This window comes from Phyllobates terribilis, unplaced genomic scaffold (genome assembly GCF_046119375.1).
Source record: "Phyllobates terribilis strain yellow unplaced genomic scaffold, ASM4611937v1 Scaffold_249__1_contigs__length_2872098, whole genome shotgun sequence".
Lineage (NCBI taxonomy): Eukaryota > Metazoa > Chordata > Amphibia > Anura > Dendrobatidae > Phyllobates > Phyllobates terribilis.
In genome coordinates, this window is record NW_027363009.1 from 542,439 (window position 1) to 559,765 (window position 17,327).

General features: G+C 45.1%; 13 non-coding genes across 13 annotated transcripts; all 13 read right to left on the bottom strand.

The window, feature by feature from the left end:
• Positions 1-685: 685 nt before the first annotated feature.
• LOC141218617 (U2 spliceosomal RNA) lies at positions 686-876 on the bottom strand. The gene has a single exon (XR_012287312.1). It is a non-coding gene; the product is annotated as a U2 spliceosomal RNA (small nuclear RNA).
• Positions 877-1,997: 1,121 nt separating this feature from the next.
• LOC141218618 (U2 spliceosomal RNA) lies at positions 1,998-2,188 on the bottom strand. The gene has a single exon (XR_012287313.1). It is a non-coding gene; the product is annotated as a U2 spliceosomal RNA (small nuclear RNA).
• A 1,121-nt stretch (positions 2,189-3,309) lies between these two features.
• LOC141218619 (U2 spliceosomal RNA) lies at positions 3,310-3,500 on the bottom strand. The gene has a single exon (XR_012287314.1). It is a non-coding gene; the product is annotated as a U2 spliceosomal RNA (small nuclear RNA).
• A 1,121-nt stretch (positions 3,501-4,621) lies between these two features.
• Positions 4,622-4,812, bottom strand: LOC141218620 (U2 spliceosomal RNA). Its single transcript, XR_012287315.1, has one exon. It is a non-coding gene; the product is annotated as a U2 spliceosomal RNA (small nuclear RNA).
• A 1,121-nt stretch (positions 4,813-5,933) lies between these two features.
• On the bottom strand, positions 5,934-6,124 carry LOC141218206 (U2 spliceosomal RNA). Its single transcript, XR_012286962.1, has one exon. It is a non-coding gene; the product is annotated as a U2 spliceosomal RNA (small nuclear RNA).
• Positions 6,125-7,248: 1,124 nt separating this feature from the next.
• On the bottom strand, positions 7,249-7,438 carry LOC141218288 (U2 spliceosomal RNA). Its single transcript, XR_012287041.1, has one exon. It is a non-coding gene; the product is annotated as a U2 spliceosomal RNA (small nuclear RNA).
• Positions 7,439-8,561: 1,123 nt separating this feature from the next.
• Positions 8,562-8,752, bottom strand: LOC141218073 (U2 spliceosomal RNA). The gene has a single exon (XR_012286837.1). It is a non-coding gene; the product is annotated as a U2 spliceosomal RNA (small nuclear RNA).
• Positions 8,753-9,868: 1,116 nt separating this feature from the next.
• Positions 9,869-10,059, bottom strand: LOC141218621 (U2 spliceosomal RNA). The gene has a single exon (XR_012287316.1). It is a non-coding gene; the product is annotated as a U2 spliceosomal RNA (small nuclear RNA).
• A 1,116-nt stretch (positions 10,060-11,175) lies between these two features.
• Positions 11,176-11,366, bottom strand: LOC141218622 (U2 spliceosomal RNA). The gene has a single exon (XR_012287317.1). It is a non-coding gene; the product is annotated as a U2 spliceosomal RNA (small nuclear RNA).
• A 1,123-nt stretch (positions 11,367-12,489) lies between these two features.
• LOC141218623 (U2 spliceosomal RNA) lies at positions 12,490-12,680 on the bottom strand. Its single transcript, XR_012287318.1, has one exon. It is a non-coding gene; the product is annotated as a U2 spliceosomal RNA (small nuclear RNA).
• Positions 12,681-13,800: 1,120 nt separating this feature from the next.
• On the bottom strand, positions 13,801-13,991 carry LOC141218258 (U2 spliceosomal RNA). Its single transcript, XR_012287011.1, has one exon. It is a non-coding gene; the product is annotated as a U2 spliceosomal RNA (small nuclear RNA).
• A 1,122-nt stretch (positions 13,992-15,113) lies between these two features.
• On the bottom strand, positions 15,114-15,303 carry LOC141218312 (U2 spliceosomal RNA). Its single transcript, XR_012287066.1, has one exon. It is a non-coding gene; the product is annotated as a U2 spliceosomal RNA (small nuclear RNA).
• A 1,116-nt stretch (positions 15,304-16,419) lies between these two features.
• Positions 16,420-16,610, bottom strand: LOC141218624 (U2 spliceosomal RNA). The gene has a single exon (XR_012287319.1). It is a non-coding gene; the product is annotated as a U2 spliceosomal RNA (small nuclear RNA).
• Between the last annotated feature and the right edge of the window lie 717 nt (positions 16,611-17,327).

The following is a 17,327-nucleotide window of genomic DNA, read 5'->3' on the forward strand; positions in this document are numbered from 1 at the left end:
CCACATTCAGTCTACTGCAGGCGGGATACCTGGATGGCTGAATGTCACTGAGAAGCTCACAGAGACCGCCATAAGCAACAGTTTAAAAGAATGCCACAGACTAATCAACCAAACTTTTTGGGTTGGTTTCTCTTTTATAGTCTGCAGGCATTAAATGAAAGAAGTCAGTGTTCCAGCAGAGGGAGACAACGTTTCAGAAAAGGCATTGTAGCAAACCAAAAAAGAAATTTTAAGCGCAGCAGAGTAACCAGCTCACATACCTGTTAGCTCAGGTGAGTTTAAAAGGCTGCTGTTGATAACAAGGGCATTTGCTAAATAGATGGTGTGTGTGCAACAATATACTGAAAGGTCAATTATATTGTGCAGCTTATCTCACCACCTGTAGTTATTTAGGTGAAAGCTCCAAAATGCTTGCCTAATATGTCTGTTTATCCAAAAGGAAGTATAGAGGGAGAGCTAGATAGATAGCATTGCATTACATTACATTACATGGCAATGCAATGCACAGTTGCTGAAGTTGAACCAAAATGAGGTTGTCATCTGGCTTCTGCAACTTTTAACATGAAAAATCCAATGAGGAGAAGAAAAGCAAAGCCAAAGAGTCCATCCCAAAATCCGACAAACAAGCAAAATGAACAAAAAGCATTGAATTCAATTCTTTCTGATTTTAGAAACTGCATTAAAGAAGGGGTGCACCGGTCCTGGAGATACTGCAATACCAGGTCAATGCGTGGAGTGGACAGAGCAAGCTCTTTTTCCATCTCCCTGTTCTAAAAATCCATTTAATATATGGTCCCCAGATAGGGGACGTATCAGATATTAAACTGATAAGAACAGATACTACACTTGATCTTAGCCAAAAGGCCGAGAAGCGATAACCAGAATTGGTTTCCGACTACGGTGCCACCCAAGGATTCTGAAAAGTCCATTTGTGGAGATGGCCACCTGGACTCCCGTTAAGAAGACATGCTGTCAACCTCTAGATCCTTCACATGCCTGCACTTTTCGGCTTGCTGCTGCTGCAATCCACGCGTTTTAGGTCTGCATAACTCCACCTCTTTTAGCACAGTACCCTCAACCCCCGGCTGTTCCCACCCGCCTCAACACCGTTGGAAGGGAGGAGAACCAATTAAGGCGGGGGGGGGGGTGGAACGAGCAGCTGTCTACCCTTAGCAGGAGGGTTGCTGATTAATTACCTCTCCTGCTGCTGCTGCTGCTGGCTGTCCAGCAGCAGACTGAAGGTGGCTGCTGCTGTGCGCAGGTATATAAAGGCTCAGAGCCTATTATGACACGCGCAGCCAGCGTTCCATTGCCACATTCCGTCTACTGCAGGCGGGATACCTGGATGGCTGAATGTCACTGAGAAGCTCACAGAGACCGCCATAAGCAACAGTTTAAAAGAATGCCACAGACTAATCAACCAAACTTTTTGGGTTGGTTTCTCTTTTGTAGTCTGCAGGCATTAAATGAAAGAAGTCAGTGTTCCAGCAGAGGGAGACAACGTTTCAGAAAAGGCATTGTAGCAAACCAAAAAAGAAATTTTAAGCGCAGCAGAGTAACCAGCTCACATACCTGTTAGCTCAGGTGAGTTTAAAAGGCTGCTGTTGATAACAAGGGCATTTGCTAAATAGATGGTGTGTGTGCAACAATATACTGAAAGGTCAATTATATTGTGCAGCTTATCTCACCACCTGTAGTTATTTAGGTGAAAGCTCCAAAATGCTTGCCTAATATGTATGTTTATCCAAAAGGAAGTATAGAGGGAGAGCTAGATAGATAGCATTGCATTACATTACATTACATGGCAATGCAATGCACAGTTGCTGAAGTTGAACCAAAATGAGCTTGTCATCTGGCTTCTGCAACTTTTAACATGAAAAATCCAATGAGGAGAAGAAAAGCAAAGCCAAAGAGTCCATCCCAAAATCCGACAAACAAGCAAAATGAACAAAAAGCATTGAATTCAATTCTTTCTGATTTTAGAAACTGCATTAAAGAAGGGGTGCACCGGTCCTGGAGATACTGCAATACCAGGTCAATGCGTGGAGTGGACAGAGCAAGCTCTTTTTCCATCTCCCTGTTCTAAAAATCCATTTAATATATGGTCCCCAGATAGGGGACGTATCAGATATTAAACTGATAAGAACAGATACTACACTTGATCTTAGCCAAAAGGCCGAGAAGCGATAACCAGAATTGGTTTCCGACTACGGTGCCACCCAAGGATTCTGAAAAGTCCATTTGTGGAGATGGCCACCTGGACTCCCGTTAAGAAGACATGCTGTCAACCTCTAGATCCCTCACATGCCTGCATTTTTCGGCTTGCTGCTGCTGCAATCCACGCGTTGTAGATCTGCATAACTCCACCTCTTTTAGCACAGTACCCTCAACCCCCGGCTGTTCCCACCCGCCTCAACACCGTTGGAAGGGAAGAGAACCAATTAAGGCGGGGGGGGGGGTGGAACGAGCAGCTGTCTACCCTTAGCAGGAGGGTTGCTGATTAATTACCTCTCCTGCTGCTGCTGCTGCTGGCTGTCCAGCAGCAGACTGAAGGTGGCTGCTGCTGTGCGCAGGTATATAAAGGCTCAGAGCCTATTATGACACGCGCAGCCAGCGTTCCATTGCCACATTCCGTCTACTGCAGGCGGGATACCTGGATGGCTGAATGTCACTGAGAAGCTCACAGAGACCGCCATAAGCAACAGTTTAAAAGAATGCCACAGACTAATCAACCAAACTTTTTGGGTTGGTTTCTCTTTTATAGTCTGCAGGCATTAAATGAAAGAAGTCAGTGTTCCAGCAGAGGGAGACAACGTTTCAGAAAAGGCATTGTAGCAAACCAAAAAAGAAATTTTAAGCGCAGCAGAGTAACCAGCTCACATACCTGTTAGCTCAGGTGAGTTTAAAAGGCTGCTGTTGATAACAAGGGCATTTGCTAAATAGATGGTGTGTGTGCAACAATATACTGAAAGGTCAATTATATTGTGCAGCTTATCTCACCACCTGTAGTTATTTAGGTGAAAGCTCCAAAATGCTTGCCTAATATGTCTGTTTATCCAAAAGGAAGTATAGAGGGAGAGCTAGATAGATAGCATTGCATTACATTACATTACATGGCAATGCAATGCACAGTTGCTGAAGTTGAACCAAAATGAGCTTGTCATCTGGCTTCTGCAACTTTTAACATGAAAAATCCAATGAGGAGAAGAAAAGCAAAGCCAAAGAGTCCATCCCAAAATCCGACAAACAAGCAAAATGAACAAAAAGCATTGAATTCAATTCTTTCTGATTTTAGAAACTGCATTAAAGAAGGGGTGCACCGGTCCTGGAGATACTGCAATACCAGGTCAATGCGTGGAGTGGACAGAGCAAGCTCTTTTTCCATCTCCCTGTTCTAAAAATCCATTTAATATATGGTCCCCAGATAGGGGACGTATCAGATATTAAACTGATAAGAACAGATACTACACTTGATCTTAGCCAAAAGGCCGAGAAGCGATAACCAGAATTGGTTTCCGACTACGGTGCCACCCAAGGATTCTGAAAAGTCCATTTGTGGAGATGGCCACCTGGACTCCCGTTAAGAAGACATGCTGTCAACCTCTAGATCCCTCACATGCCTGCACTTTTCGGCTTGCTGCTGCTGCAATCCACGCGTTTTAGATCTGCATAACTCCACCTCTTTCAGCACAGTACCCTCAACCCCCGGCTGTTCCCACCCGCCTCAACACCGTTGGAAGAGAGGAGAACCAATTAAGGCGGGGGGGGGGGTGGAACGAGCAGCTGTCTACCCTTAGCAGGAGGGTTGCTGATTAATTACCTCTCCTGCTGCTGCTGCTGCTGGCTGTCCAGCAGCAGACTGAAGGTGGCTGCTGCTGTGCGCAGGTATATAAAGGCTCAGAGCCTATTATGACACGCGCAGCCAGCGTTCCATTGCCACATTCCGTCTACTGCAGGCGGGATACCTGGATGGCTGAATGTCACTGAGAAGCTCACAGAGACCGCCATAAGCAACAGTTTAAAAGAATGCCACAGACTAATCAACCAAACTTTTTGGGTTGGTTTCTCTTTTATAGTCTGCAGGCATTAAATGAAAGAAGTCAGTGTTCCAGCAGAGGGAGACAACGTTTCAGAAAAGGCATTGTAGCAAACCAAAAAAGAAATTTTAAGCGCAGCAGAGTAACCAGCTCACATACCTGTTAGCTCAGGTGAGTTTAAAAGGCTGCTGTTGATAACAAGGGCATTTGCTAAATAGATGGTGTGTGTGCAACAATATACTGAAAGGTCAATTATATTGTGCAGCTTATCTCACCACCTGTAGTTATTTAGGTGAAAGCTCCAAAATGCTTGCCTAATATGTCTGTTTATCCAAAAGGAAGTATAGAGGGAGAGCTAGATAGATAGCATTGCATTACATTACATTACATGGCAATGCAATGCACAGTTGCTGAAGTTGAACCAAAATGAGCTTGTCATCTGGCTTCTGCAACTTTTAACATGAAAAATCCAATGAGGAGAAGAAAAGCAAAGCCAAAGAGTCCATCCCAAAATCCGACAAACAAGCAAAATGAACAAAAAGCATTGAATTCAATTCTTTCTGATTTTAGAAACTGCATTAAAGAAGGGGTGCACCGGTCCTGGAGATACTGCAATACCAGGTCAATGCGTGGAGTGGACAGAGCAAGCTCTTTTTCCATCTCCCTGTTCTAAAAATCCATTTAATATATGGTCCCCAGATAGGGGACGTATCAGATATTAAACTGATAAGAACAGATACTACACTTGATCTTAGCCAAAAGGCCGAGAAGCGATAACCAGAATTGGTTTCCGACTACGGTGCCACCCAAGGATTCTGAAAAGTCCATTTGTGGAGATGGCCACCTGGACTCCCGTTAAGAAGACATGCTGTCAACCTCTAGATCCCTCACATGCCTGCACTTTTCGGCTTGCTGCTGCTGCAATCCACGCGTTTTAGATCTGCATAACTCCACCTCTTTCAGCACAGTACCCTCAACCCCCGGCTGTTCCCACCCGCCTCAACACCGTTGGAAGAGAGGAGAACCAATTAAGGCGGGGGGGGGGGTGGAACGAGCAGCTGTCTACCCTTAGCAGGAGGGTTGCTGATTAATTACCTCTCCTGCTGCTGCTGCTGCTGGCTGTCCAGCAGCAGACTGAAGGTGGCTGCTGCTGTGCGCAGGTATATAAAGGCTCAGAGCCTATTATGACACGCGCAGCCAGCGTTCCATTGCCACATTCCGTCTACTGCAGGCAGGATACCTGGATGGCTGAATGTCACTGAGAAGCTCACAGAGACCGCCATAAGCAACAGTTTAAAAGAATGCCACAGACTAATCAACCAAACTTTTTGGGTTGGTTTCTCTTTTATAGTCTGCAGGCATTAAATGAAAGAAGTCAGTGTTCCAGCAGAGGGAGACAACGTTTCAGAAAAGGCATTGTAGCAAACCAAAAAAGAAATTTTAAGCGCAGCAGAGTAACCAGCTCACATACCTGTTAGCTCAGGTGAGTTTAAAAGGCTGCTGTTGATAACAAGGGCATTTGCTAAATAGATGGTGTGTGTGCAACAATATACTGAAAGGTCAATTATATTGTGCAGCTTATCTCACCACCTGTAGTTATTTAGGTGAAAGCTCCAAAATGCTTGCCTAATATGTCTGTTTATCCAAAAGGAAGTATAGAGGGAGAGCTAGATAGATAGCATTGCATTACATTACATTACATGGCAATGCAATGCACAGTTGCTGAAGTTGAACCAAAATGAGCTTGTCATCTGGCTTCTGCAACTTTTAACATGAAAAATCCAATGAGGAGAAGAAAAGCAAAGCCAAAGAGTCCATCCCAAAATCCGACAAACAAGCAAAATGAACAAAAAGCATTGAATTCAATTCTTTCTGATTTTAGAAACTGCATTAAAGAAGGGGTGCACCGGTCCTGGAGATACTGCAATACCAGGTCAATGCGTGGTGTGGACAGAGCAAGCTCTTTTTCCATCTCCCTGTTCTAAAAATCCATTTAATATATGGTCCCCAGATAGGGGACGTATCAGATATTAAACTGATAAGAACAGATACTACACTTGATCTTAGCCAAAAGGCCGAGAAGCGATAACCAGAATTGGTTTCCAACTACGGTGCCACCCAAGGATTCTGAAAAGTCCATTTGTGGAGATGGCCACCTGGACTCCCGTTAAGAAGACATGCTGTCAACCTCTAGATCCCTCACATGCCTGCACTTTTCGGCTTGCTGCTGCTGCAATCCACGCGTTTTAGATCTGCATAACTCCACCTCTTTTAGCACAGTACCCTCAACCCCCGGCTGTTCCCACCCGCCTCAACACCGTTGGAAGGGAGGAGAACCAATTAAATTGGGGGGGGGGGGGGTGGAACGAGCAGCTGTCTACCCTTAGCAGGAGGGTTGCTGATTAATTACCTCTCCTGCTGCTGCTGCTGCTGGCTGTCCAGCAGCAGACTGAAGGTGGCTGCTGCTGTGCGCAGGTATATAAAGGCTCAGAGCCTATTATGACACGCGCAGCCAGCGTTCCATTGCCACATTCCGTCTACTGCAGGCGGGATACCTGGATGGCTGAATGTCACTGAGAAGCTCACAGAGACCGCCATAAGCAACAGTTTAAAAGAATGCCACAGACTAATCAACCAAACTTTTTGGGTTGGTTTCTCTTTTATAGTCTGCAGGCATTAAATGAAAGAAGTCAGTGTTCCAGCAGAGGGAGACAACGTTTCAGAAAAGGCATTGTAGCAAACCAAAAAAGAAATTTTAAGCGCAGCAGAGTAACCAGCTCACATACCTGTTAGCTCAGGTGAGTTTAAAAGGCTGCTGTTGATAACAAGGGCATTTGCTAAATAGATGGTGTGTGTGCAACAATATACTGAAAGGTCAATTATATTGTGCAGCTTATCTCACCACCTGTAGTTATTTAGGTGAAAGCTCCAAAATGCTTGCCTAATATGTCTGTTTATCCAAAAGGAAGTATAGAGGGAGAGCTAGATAGATAGCATTGCATTACATTACATTACATGGCAATGCAATGCACAGTTGCTGAAGTTGAACCAAAATGAGCTTGTCATCTGGCTTCTGCAACTTTTAACATGAAAAATCCAATGAGGAGAAGAAAAGCAAAGCCAAAGAGTCCATCCCAAAATCCGACAAACAAGCAAAATGAACAAAAAGCATTGAATTCAATTCTTTCTGATTTTAGAAACTGCATTAAAGAAGGGGTGCACCGGTCCTGGAGATACTGCAATACCAGGTCAATGCGTGGAGTGGACAGAGCAAGCTCTTTTTCCATCTCCCTGTTCTAAAAATCCATTTAATATATGGTCCCAGATAGGGGACGTATCAGATATTAAACTGATAAGAACAGATACTACACTTGATCTTAGCCAAAAGGCCGAGAAGCGATAACCAGAATTGGTTTCCGACTACGGTGCCACCCAAGGATTCTGAAAAGTCCATTTGTGGAGATGGCCACCTGGACTCCCGTTAAGAAGACATGCTGTCAACCTCTAGATCCCTCACATGCCTGCACTTTTCGGCTTGCTGCTGCTGCTGCAATCCACGCGTTTTAGATCTGCATAACTCCACCTCTTTTAGCACAGTACCCTCAACCCCCGGCTGTTCCCACCCGCCTCAACACCGTTGGAAGGGAGGAGAACCAATTAAGGCGGGGGGGGGGTGGAACGAGCAGCTGTCTACCCTTAGCAGGAGGGTTGCTGATTAATTACCTCTCCTGCTGCTGCTGCTGCTGGCTGTCCAGCAGCAGACTGAAGGTGGCTGCTGCTGTGCGCAGGTATATAAAGGCTCAGAGCCTATTATGACACGCGCAGCCAGCGTTCCATTGCCACATTCCGTCTACTGCAGGCGGGATACCTGGATGGCTGAATGTCACTGAGAAGCTCACAGAGACCGCCATAAGCAACAGTTTAAAAGAATGCCACAGACTAATCAACCAAACTTTTTGGGTTGGTTTCTCTTTTATAGTCTGCAGGCATTAAATGAAAGAAGTCAGTGTTCCAGCAGAGGGAGACAACGTTTCAGAAAAGGCATTGTAGCAAACCAAAAAAGAAATTTTAAGCGCAGCAGAGTAACCAGCTCACATACCTGTTAGCTCAGGTGAGTTTAAAAGGCTGCTGTTGATAACAAGGGCATTTGCTAAATAGATGGTGTGTGTGCAACAATATACTGAAAGGTCAATTATATTGTGCAGCTTATCTCACCACCTGTAGTTATTTAGGTGAAAGCTCCAAAATGCTTGCCTAATATGTCTGTTTATCCAAAAGGAAGTATAGAGGGAGAGCTAGATAGATAGCATTGCATTACATTACATTACATGGCAATGCAATGCACAGTTGCTGAAGTTGAACCAAAATGAGCTTGTCATCTGGCTTCTGCAACTTTTAACATGAAAAATCCAATGAGGAGAAGAAAAGCAAAGCCAAAGAGTCCATCCCAAAATCCGACAAACAAGCAAAATGAACAAAAAGCATTGAATTCAATTCTTTCTGATTTTAGAAACTGCATTAAAGAAGGGGTGCACCGGTCCTGGAGATACTGCAATACCAGGTCAATGCGTGGAGTGGACAGAGCAAGCTCTTTTTCCATCTCCCTGTTCTAAAAATCCATTTAATATATGGTCCCCAGATAGGGGACGTATCAGATATTAAACTGATAAGAACAGATACTACACTTGATCTTAGCCAAAAGGCCAAGAAGCGATAACCAGAATTGGTTTCCGACTACGGTGCCACCCAAGGATTCTGAAAAGTCCATTTGTGGAGATGGCCACCTGGACTCCCGTTAAGAAGACATGCTGTCAACCTCTAGATCCCTCACATGCTTGCACTTTTCGGCTTGCTGCTGCTGCAATCCACGCGTTTTAGATCTGCATAACTCCACCTCTTTTAGCACAGTACCCTCAACCCCCGGCTGTTCCCACCCGCCTCAACACCGTTGGAAGGGAGGAGAACCAATTAAGGCGGGGGGGGGTGGAACGAGCAGCTGTCTACCCTTAGCAGGAGGGTTGCTGATTAATTACCTCTCCTGCTGCTGCTGCTGGCTGTCCAGCAGCAGACTGAAGGTGGCTGCTGCTGTGCGCAGGTATATAAAGGCTCAGAGCCTATTATGACACGCGCAGCCAGCGTTCCATTGCCACATTCCGTCTACTGCAGGCGGGATACCTGGATGGCTGAATGTCACTGAGAAGCTCACAGAGACCGCCATAAGCAACAGTTTAAAAGAATGCCACAGACTAATCAACCAAACTTTTTGGGTTGGTTTCTCTTTTGTAGTCTGCAGGCATTAAATGAAAGAAGTCAGTGTTCCAGCAGAGGGAGACAACGTTTCAGAAAAGGCATTGTAGCAAACCAAAAAAGAAATTTTAAGCGCAGCAGAGTAACCAGCTCACATACCTGTTAGCTCAGGTGAGTTTAAAAGGCTGCTGTTGATAACAAGGGCATTTGCTAAATAGATGGTGTGTGTGCAACAATATACTGAAAGGTCAATTATATTGTGCAGCTTATCTCACCACCTGTAGTTATTTAGGTGAAAGCTCCAAAATGCTTGCCTAATATGTCTGTTTATCCAAAAGGAAGTATAGAGGGAGAGCTAGATAGATAGCATTGCATTACATTACATTACATGGCAATGCAATGCACAGTTGCTGAAGTTGAACCAAAATGAGCTTGTCATCTGGCTTCTGCAACTTTTAACATGAAAAATCCAATGAGGAGAAGAAAAGCAAAGCCAAAGAGTCCATCCCAAAATCCGACAAACAAGCAAAATGAACAAAAAGCATTGAATTCAATTCTTTCTGATTTTAGAAACTGCATTAAAGAAGGGGTGCACCGGTCCTGGAGATACTGCAATACCAGGTCAATGCGTGGAGTGGACAGAGCAAGCTCTTTTTCCATCTCCCTGTTCTAAAAATCCATTTAATATATGGTCCCCAGATAGGGGACGTATCAGATATTAAACTGATAAGAACAGATACTACACTTGATCTTAGCCAAAAGGCCGAGAAGCGATAACCAGAATTGGTTTCCGACTACGGTGCCACCCAAGGATTCTGAAAAGTCCATTTGTGGAGATGGCCACCTGGACTCCCGTTAAGAAGACATGCTGTCAACCTCTAGATCCCTCACATGCCTGCACTTTTCGGCTTGCTGCTGCTGCAATCCACGCGTTTTAGATCTGCATAACTCCACCTCTTTTAGCACAGTACCCTCAACCCCCGGCTGTTCCCACCCGCCTCAACACCGTTGGAAGGGAGGAGAACCAATTAAGGCGGGGGGGGGTGGAACGAGCAGCTGTCTACCCTTAGCAGGAGGGTTGCTGATTAATTACCTCTCCTGCTGCTGCTGCTGGCTGTCCAGCAGCAGACTGAAGGTGGCTGCTGCTGTGCGCAGGTATATAAAGGCTCAGAGCCTATTATGACACGCGCAGCCAGCGTTCCATTGCCACATTCCGTCTACTGCAGGCGGGATACCTGGATGGCTGAATGTCACTGAGAAGCTCACAGAGACCGCCATAAGCAACAGTTTAAAAGAATGCCACAGACTAATCAACCAAACTTTTTGGGTTGGTTTCTCTTTTGTAGTCTGCAGGCATTAAATGAAAGAAGTCAGTGTTCCAGCAGAGGGAGACAACGTTTCAGAAAAGGCATTGTAGCAAACCAAAAAAGAAATTTTAAGCGCAGCAGAGTAACCAGCTCACATACCTGTTAGCTCAGGTGAGTTTAAAAGGCTGCTGTTGATAACAAGGGCATTTGCTAAATAGATGGTGTGTGTGCAACAATATACTGAAAGGTCAATTATATTGTGCAGCTTATCTCACCACCTGTAGTTATTTAGGTGAAAGCTCCAAAATGCTTGCCTAATATGTATGTTTATCCAAAAGGAAGTATAGAGGGAGAGCTAGATAGATAGCATTGCATCACATTACATTACATGGCAATGCAATGCACAGTTGCTGAAGTTGAACCAAAATGAGCTTGTCATCTGGCTTCTGCAACTTTTAACATGAAAAATCCAATGAGGAGAAGAAAAGCAAAGCCAAAGAGTCCATCCCAAAATCCGACAAACAAGCAAAATGAACAAAAAGCATTGAATTCAATTCTTTCTGATTTTAGAAACTGCATTAAAGAAGGGGTGCACCGGTCCTGGAGATACTGCAATACCAGGTCAATGCGTGGAGTGGACAGAGCAAGCTCTTTTTCCATCTCCCTGTTCTAAAAATCCATTTAATATATGGTCCCCAGATAGGGGACGTATCAGATATTAAACTGATAAGAACAGATACTACACTTGATCTTAGCCAAAAGGCCGAGAAGCGATAACCAGAATTGGTTTCCGACTACGGTGCCACCCAAGGATTCTGAAAAGTCCATTTGTGGAGATGGCCACCTGGACTCCCGTTAAGAAGACATGCTGTCAACCTCTAGATCCCTCACATGCCTGCACTTTTCGGCTTGCTGCTGCTGCAATCCACGCGTTTTAGATCTGCATAACTCCACCTCTTTTAGCACAGTACCCTCAACCCCCGGCTGTTCCCACCCGCCTCAACACCGTTGGAAGGGAGGAGAACCAATTAAGGCGGGGGGGGGGGGGTGGAACGAGCAGCTGTCTACCCTTAGCAGGAGGGTTGCTGATTAATTACCTCTCCTGCTGCTGCTGCTGCTGGCTGTCCAGCAGCAGACTGAAGGTGGCTGCTGCTGTGCGCAGGTATATAAAGGCTCAGAGCCTATTATGACACGCGCAGCCAGCGTTCCATTGCCACATTCCGTCTACTGCAGGCGGGATACCTGGATGGCTGAATGTCACTGAGAAGCTCACAGAGACCGCCATAAGCAACAGTTTAAAAGAATGCCACAGACTAATCAACCAAACTTTTTGGGTTGGTTTCTCTTTTATAGTCTGCAGGCATTAAATGAAAGAAGTCAGTGTTCCAGCAGAGGGAGACAACGTTTCAGAAAAGGCATTGTAGCAAACCAAAAAAGAAATTTTAAGCGCAGCAGAGTAACCAGCTCACATACCTGTTAGCTCAGGTGAGTTTAAAAGGCTGCTGTTGATAACAAGGGCATTTGCTAAATAGATGGTGTGTGTGCAACAATATACTGAAAGGTCAATTATATTGTGCAGCTTATCTCACCACCTGTAGTTATTTAGGTGAAAGCTCCAAAATGCTTGCCTAATATGTCTGTTTATCCAAAAGGAAGTATAGAGGGAGAGCTAGATAGATAGCATTGCATTACATTACATTACATGGCAATGCAATGCACAGTTGCTGAAGTTGAACCAAAATGAGCTTGTCATCTGGCTTCTGCAACTTTTAACATGAAAAATCCAATGAGGAGAAGAAAAGCAAAGCCAAAGAGTCCATCCCAAAATCCGACAAACAAGCAAAATGAACAAAAAGCATTGAATTCAATTCTTTCTGATTTTAGAAACTGCATTAAAGAAGGGGTGCACCGGTCCTGGAGATACTGCAATACCAGGTCAATGCGTGGAGTGGACAGAGCAAGCTCTTTTTCCATCTCCCTGTTCTAAAAATCCATTTAATATATGGTCCCCAGATAGGGGACGTATCAGATATTAAACTGATAAGAACAGATACTACACTTGATCTTAGCCAAAAGGCCGAGAAGCGATAACCAGAATTGGTTTCCGACTACGGTGCCACCCAAGGATTCTGAAAAGTCCATTTGTGGAGATGGCCACCTGGACTCCCGTTAAGAAGACATGCTGTCAACCTCTAGATCCCTCACATGCCTGCACTTTTCGGCTTGCTGCTGCTGCAATCCACGCGTTTTAGATCTGCATAACTCCACCTCTTTTAGCACAGTACCCTCAACCCCCGGCTGTTCCCACACGCCTCAACACCGTTGGAAGGGAGGAGAACCAATTAAGGCGGGGGGGGGGTGGAACGAGCAGCTGTCTACCCTTAGCAGGAGGGTTGCTGATTAATTACCTCTCCTGCTGCTGCTGCTGCTGGCTGTCCAGCAGCAGACTGAAGGTGGCTGCTGCTGTGTGCAGGTATATAAAGGCTCAGAGCCTATTATGACACGCGCAGCCAGCGTTCCATTGCCACATTCCGTCTACTGCAGGCGGGATACCTGGATGGCTGAATGTCACTGAGAAGCTCACAGAGACCGCCATAAGCAACAGTTTAAAAGAATGCCACAGACTAATCAACCAAACTTTTTGGGTTGGTTTCTCTTTTATAGTCTGCAGGCATTAAATGAAAGAAGTCAGTGTTCCAGCAGAGGGAGACAACGTTTCAGAAAAGGCATTGTAGCAAACCAAAAAAGAAATTTTAAGCGCAGCAGAGTAACCAGCTCACATACCTGTTAGCTCAGGTGAGTTTAAAAGGCTGCTGTTGATAACAAGGGCATTTGCTAAATAGATGGTGTGTGTGCAACAATATACTGAAAGGTCAATTATATTGTGCAGCTTATCTCACCACCTGTAGTTATTTAGGTGAAAGCTCCAAAATGCTTGCCTAATATGTCTGTTTATCCAAAAGGAAGTATAGAGGGAGAGCTAGATAGATAGCATTGCATTACATTACATTACATGGCAATGCAATGCACAGTTGCTGAAGTTGAACCAAAATGAGCTTGTCATCTGGCTTCTGCAACTTTTAACATGAAAAATCCAATGAGGAGAAGAAAAGCAAAGCCAAAGAGTCCATCCCAAAATCCGACAAACAAGCAAAATGAACAAAAAGCATTGAATTCAATTCTTTCTGATTTTAGAAACTGCATTAAAGAAGGGGTGCACCGGTCCTGGAGATACTGCAATACCAGGTCAATGCGTGGAGTGGACAGAGCAAGCTCTTTTTCCATCTCCCTGTTCTAAAAATCCATTTAATATATGGTCCCCAGATAGCGGACGTATCAGATATTAAACTGATAAGAACAGATACTACACTTGATCTTAGCCAAAAGGCCGAGAAGCGATAACCAGAATTGGTTTCCGACTACGGTGCCACCCAAGGATTCTGAAAAGTCCATTTGTGGAGATGGCCACCTGGACTCCCGTTAAGAAGACATGCTGTCAACCTCTAGATCCCTCACATGCCTGCACTTTTCGGCTTGCTGCTGCTGCAATCCACGCGTTGTAGATCTGCATAACTCCACCTCTTTTAGCACAGTACCCTCAACCCCCGGCTGTTCCCACCCGCCTCAACACCGTTGGAAGGGAGGAGAACCAATTAAGGCGGGGGGGGGGGGTGGAACGAGCAGCTGTCTACCCTTAGCAGGAGGGTTGCTGATTAATTACCTCTCCTGCTGCTGCTGCTGCTGGCTGTCCAGCAGCAGACTGAAGGTGGCTGCTGCTGTGCGCAGGTATATAAAGGCTCAGAGCCTATTATGACACGCGCAGCCAGCGTTCCATTGCCACATTCCGTCTACTGCAGGCGGGATACCTGGATGGCTGAATGTCACTGAGAAGCTCACAGAGACCGCCATAAGCAACAGTTTAAAAGAATGCCACAGACTAATCAACCAAACTTTTTGGGTTGGTTTCTCTTTTATAGTCTGCAGGCATTAAATGAAAGAAGTCAGTGTTCCAGCAGAGGGAGACAACGTTTCAGAAAAGGCATTGTAGCAAACCAAAAAAGAAATTTTAAGCGCAGCAGAGTAACCAGCTCACATACCTGTTAGCTCAGGTGAGTTTAAAAGGCTGCTGTTGATAACAAGGGCATTTGCTAAATAGATGGTGTGTGTGCAACAATATACTGAAAGGTCAATTATATTGTGCAGCTTATCTCACCACCTGTAGTTATTTAGGTGAAAGCTCCAAAATGCTTGCCTAATATGTCTGTTTATCCAAAAGGAAGTATAGAGGGAGAGCTAGATAGATAGCATTGCATTACATTACATTACATGGCAATGCAATGCACAGTTGCTGAAGTTGAACCAAAATGAGCTTGTCATCTGGCTACTGCAACTTTTAACATGAAAAATCCAATGAGGAGAAGAAAAGCAAAGCCAAAGAGTCCATCCCAAAATCCGACAAACAAGCAAAATGAACAAAAAGCATTGAATTCAATTCTTTCTGATTTTAGAAACTGCATTAAAGAAGGGGTGCACCGGTCCTGGAGATACTGCAATACCAGGTCAATGCGTGGTGTGGACAGAGCAAGCTCTTTTCCATCTTCCTGTTCTAAAAATCCATTTAATATATGGTCCCCAGATAGGGGACGTATCAGATATTAAACTGATAAGAACAGATACTACACTTGATCTTAGCCAAAAGGCCGAGAAGCGATAACCAGAATTGGTTTCCGACTACGGTGCCACCCAAGGATTCTGAAAAGTCCATTTGTGGAGATGGCCACCTGGACTCCCGTTAAGAAGACATGCTGTCAACCTCTAGATCCCTCACATGCCTGCACTTTTCGGCTTGCTGCTGCTGCAATCCACGCGTTTTAGATCTGCATAACTCCACCTCTTTTAGCACAGTACCCTCAACCCCCGGCTGTTCCCACCCGCCTCAACACCGTTGGAAGGGAGGAGAACCAATTAAGGCGGGGGGGGGTGGAACGAGCAGCTGTCTACCCTTAGCAGGAGGGTTGCTGATTAATTACCTCTCCTGCTGCTGCTGCTGGCTGTCCAGCAGCAGACTGAAGGTGGCTGCGGCTGTGCGCAGGTATATAAAGGCTCAGAGCCTATTATGACACGCGCAGCCAGCGTTCCATTGCCACATTCCGTCTACTGCAGGCGGGATACCTGGATGGCTGAATGTCACTGAGAAGCTCACAGAGACCGCCATAAGCAACAGTTTAAAAGAATGCCACAGACTAATCAACCAAACTTTTTGGGTTGGTTTCTCTTTTATAGTCTGCAGGCATTAAATGAAAGAAGTCATTGTTCCAGCAGAGGGAGACAACGTTTCAGAAAAGGCATTGTAGCAAACCAAAAAAGAAATTTTAAGCGCAGCAGAGTAACCAGCTCACATACCTGTTAGCTCAGGTGAGTTTAAAAGGCTGCTGTTGATAACAAGGGCATTTGCTAAATAGATGGTGTGTGTGCAACAATATACTGAAAGGTCAATTATATTGTGCAGCTTATCTCACCACCTGTAGTTATTTAGGTGAAAGCTCCAAAATGCTTGCCTAATATGTCTGTTTATCCAAAAGGAAGTATAGAGGGAGAGCTAGATAGATAGCATTGCATTACATTACATTACATGGCAATGCAATGCACAGTTGCTGAAGTTGAACCAAAATGAGCTTGTCATCTGGCTTCTGCAACTTTTAACATGAAAAATCCAATGAGGAGAAGAAAAGCAAAGCCAAAGAGTCCATCCCAAAATCCGACAAACAAGCAAAATGAACAAAAAGCATTGAATTCAATTCTTTCTGATTTTAGAAACTGCATTAAAGAAGGGGTGCACCGGTCCTGGAGATACTGCAATACCAGGTCAATGCGTGGAGTGGACAGAGCAAGCTCTTTTTCCATCTCCCTGTTCTAAAAATCCATTTAATATATGGTCCCCAGATAGGGGACGTATCAGATATTAAACTGATAAGAACAGATACTACACTTGATCTTAGCCAAAAGGCCGAGAAGCGATAACCAGAATTGGTTTCCGACTACGGTGCCACCCAAGGATTCTGAAAAGTCCATTTGTGGAGATGGCCACCTGGACTCCCGTTAAGAAGACATGCTGTCAACCTCTAGATCCCTCACATGCCTGCACTTTTCGGCTTGCTGCTGCTGCAATCCACGCGTTTTAGATCTGCATAACTCCACCTCTTTTAGCACAGTACCCTCAACCCCCGGCTGTTCCCACCCGCCTCAACACCGTTGGAAGGGAGGAGAACCAATTAAGGCGGGGGGGGGGGTGGAAGGAGCAGCTGTCTACCCTTAGCAGGAGGGTTGCTGATTAATTACCTCTCCTGCTGCTGCTGCTGCTGGCTGTCCAGCAGCAGACTGAAGGTGGCTGCTGCTGTGCGCAGGTATATAAAGGCTCAGAGCCTATTATGACACGCGCAGCCAGCGTTCCATTGCCACATTCCGTCTACTGCAGGCGGGATACCTGGATGGCTGAATGTCACTGAGAAGCTCACAGAGACCGCCATAAGCAACAGTTTAAAAGAATGCCACAGACTAATCAACCAAACTTTTTGGGTTGGTTTCTCTTTTATAGTCTGCAGGCATTAAATGAAAGAAGTCAGTGTTCCAGCAGAGGGAGACAACGTTTCAGAAAAGGCATTGTAGCAAACCAAAAAAGAAATTTTAAGCGCAGCAGAGTAACCAGCTCACATACCTGTTAGCTCAGGTGAGTTTA